General features: G+C 39.5%; 1 non-coding gene across 1 annotated transcript; it reads left to right on the top strand.

The window, feature by feature from the left end:
- Positions 1–1,857: 1,857 nt before the first annotated feature.
- LOC133781000 (small nucleolar RNA R71) lies at positions 1,858–1,964 on the top strand. Its single transcript, XR_009869800.1, has one exon. It is a non-coding gene; the product is annotated as a small nucleolar RNA R71 (small nucleolar RNA).
- The last annotated feature ends 775 nt before the right edge of the window (positions 1,965–2,739 follow it).

Raw genomic sequence — 2,739 nt, 5'->3', positions numbered from 1 at the left:
ACAAATAATCCGAAAGAGTCCTTAATTCCAATTGTGGTGGTTCCTGAATAGATGTTAATGGTCGTTCGGGTCCCTCCGCCAACTCTTCAAACTTCTTCCTGTACGGTTGGTAAGAGTTAATCCAATTTATATATTCTCTCATCTCAACATCATCATCATCTTCTTCACCACCTATCAAGACAGCCTCTAAAGCATCACTACTCACCCTTCTTTTCAAAACTGCTTTATCTATCACATCCACACTATAGCAACTATCACTATCCATCTGATACGTCATTGCCTTGAAGACATTGAATACCACCTCATCTCCTTGAACCCGAAGCTTCAATTCACCCTTTTGAACATCAATGAGAGCTTGGCCCGTGGCTAGGAATGGTGTTCAAAGAATGATAGGCACATTTGCATCCTCCTCCATATCTAGAATAATAAAATCACCAGGAAAAATAAACTTATCCACCTTCACAAGAACATCTTCAATGATACCCTTGGATGCTTCACCGATCGATCTACCAACTGTAGAGTAACTGTTGTCAGTCATGCTTCACCCAAACCAAGTCTTCTGAACACAGATAAGGGCATCAGATTAATACTCACCCCCAAATCACACAAGGCATGCTTACACTCAAATTTTCCAATTGTGCAAGGTATAGTAAAGCCCCCCTAATCTCTCAACTTTTGGGTAGCTTCCTTTGCAATATTGCACTACATTCTTCAGTGACCGCCACAGTTTCATAGTCTTCCATCTTTCTTTTCTTAGAAAAAATCTCTTTCATGAACTTTACATAATTGGGCATCTGCTCCAAAGCCTCAGCAAAAGGAATATTGATGTGCAACTTTTTGAACACCTCTAAAAACTTAGAAAATTGTTTATCAAGAGTAGTTTTTCTAAGCATCCGAGGGTATGGAACTCGGGCTGGCTGGTCAACAACAAATGGAGGAATCTTCTATGTGCTCTTGTGATCTTCAGTAACCCCTTGCTCAACTGTATCAGACTTTTTACCCAATTCTTCATTCTGAACAACTGATTGTTGTACAATAGACTGCTTAATTTGTTTACCACTCCTTAGAGTAATTGCCTGACATTGCTCCTTAGGATTAACTTCAGTGTTACTAGGAAAGTTTCACTGAGGTCTATTATTCATCATATTTGCCAACTTCCCCACTTGAGTTTCAAGGATTCTAATAGAGGATCTGCTTTCAGTCATGAACTGAGTTTGAGTGTTGGTAAGAGTCAATAACGCAGCTTGTAATTCATTAGGCTTGTCTGGATGAGCTTGTAGCCTAGGCTATTATGATGAAGAGGCTTGATTCATTGGTTTTTGTTGAGGCATATTCTGTTGATACTGACCTTGAAACTGAGATTACTGGCCCTGATTGATTCTTCAAGAAAAGTTTGGGTGATTTCTCCACCCAGCATTGTAGCTGTTGGAGAATGGATTGTTGAATGGCCTCTGAAAATTTCCCACAGCTTGAACATGAGCTTGGTCCATCAAAATGTTATTATTATTACTAGTAGGACATTGATCAAAAGAGTGAGAACCACCACAAATTTCACACCTTGCTGCCATATGAATCGCATTGGCAGACACAATATTTTGCAGCGATTGTTTTGTCAACGAGGCAACTTATGCTGTCAGAGCAGTAATTGCATCAAGTTCATGTACCCCAGCTACCTTTCTAACCCCAGATGACCTCTCATCAGACCACTAATGATTGTTTGTGGCCATGTACTCTAATAGTTAATAAGCTTCCTTTGCACTCTTACTCATGAATGCCACACCAGTTGTAACATCAATAACTGTTCTTGTTGTACCACACAACCTGTTGTAAAAATTGTGGATCAACATCCACTTTTCTATACCATGATGGGGACATTTTCTCAATAGCTCCTTGAACCTTTCCCAAGAGTCATACAAAGGTTCACCATCTAGCTGATAAAAATTATTAATCTCCCCCATCAATTTAGTAGCTTTTGATGAAGGAATTTCTGAGCCAAATCCTCCCAAGTATTTATCGAATAGGATTGAAGGGAGTTCAACCAAGTCTTAGCTCTTTCCCACAGAAAAAATGGGAAGAGCCTCAACCTGATTGCATCGTCGCTCACTCCATTATACTTGAAGGTATCGCTCAACTCCAAGAAATTCGTCAAGTGCATATGGGGGTCTTCAGAAGGAAAACCACCAAATTGGATAGTGGACTGCACCATTTGCAAGATTTTCGACTTAATCTCAAAATTATTGGCCTCCACAGTTGGTGGTCTTATACAGTTTTGTACTCACGTAACAGTGGGCAGTACATAGTCTCTCAACCTCCTTGCCACATGATGTGGAGCCTGACCTTGAACAACCACAGGCACCTCATTATTCCTGTCATTATGTGCCTTCTCCGCAGTCTGACGAGCCAACCTCTTATTTCTTCTGTTTTGTTAGCAAACCTTCTCAATTTCAGGATTAACAGGAACAAGACTATCTTCCCCTCTTCTGCTACAAATTTAACCAAACTACCTGAATTTGACAAAGAAACGCAGCTGAAACGGGTTAGAAACAAGACAAGTATAACCAAATTAAAAATAAAATTAATTAGACTAATATTGATGGTTTTTAGTCCCCAGCAATGGTGCCAAAAACCTTTTGCGAAATTTATTGCGACGCAAGTGCAAATTAGTAATAATCTTCGTAAAACCAAGTATCTTCCTCAAAGACTGAATCACCAATTACCAATCAATTAATCATTTTGTTT

This window comes from Humulus lupulus, chromosome 5 (genome assembly GCF_963169125.1).
Source record: "Humulus lupulus chromosome 5, drHumLupu1.1, whole genome shotgun sequence".
NCBI classification, from domain to species: Eukaryota; Viridiplantae; Streptophyta; class Magnoliopsida; order Rosales; family Cannabaceae; genus Humulus; species Humulus lupulus.
Note: the sequence above shows the minus strand (reverse complement) of the source record. Positions and strands in the feature narration are given on the sequence as shown.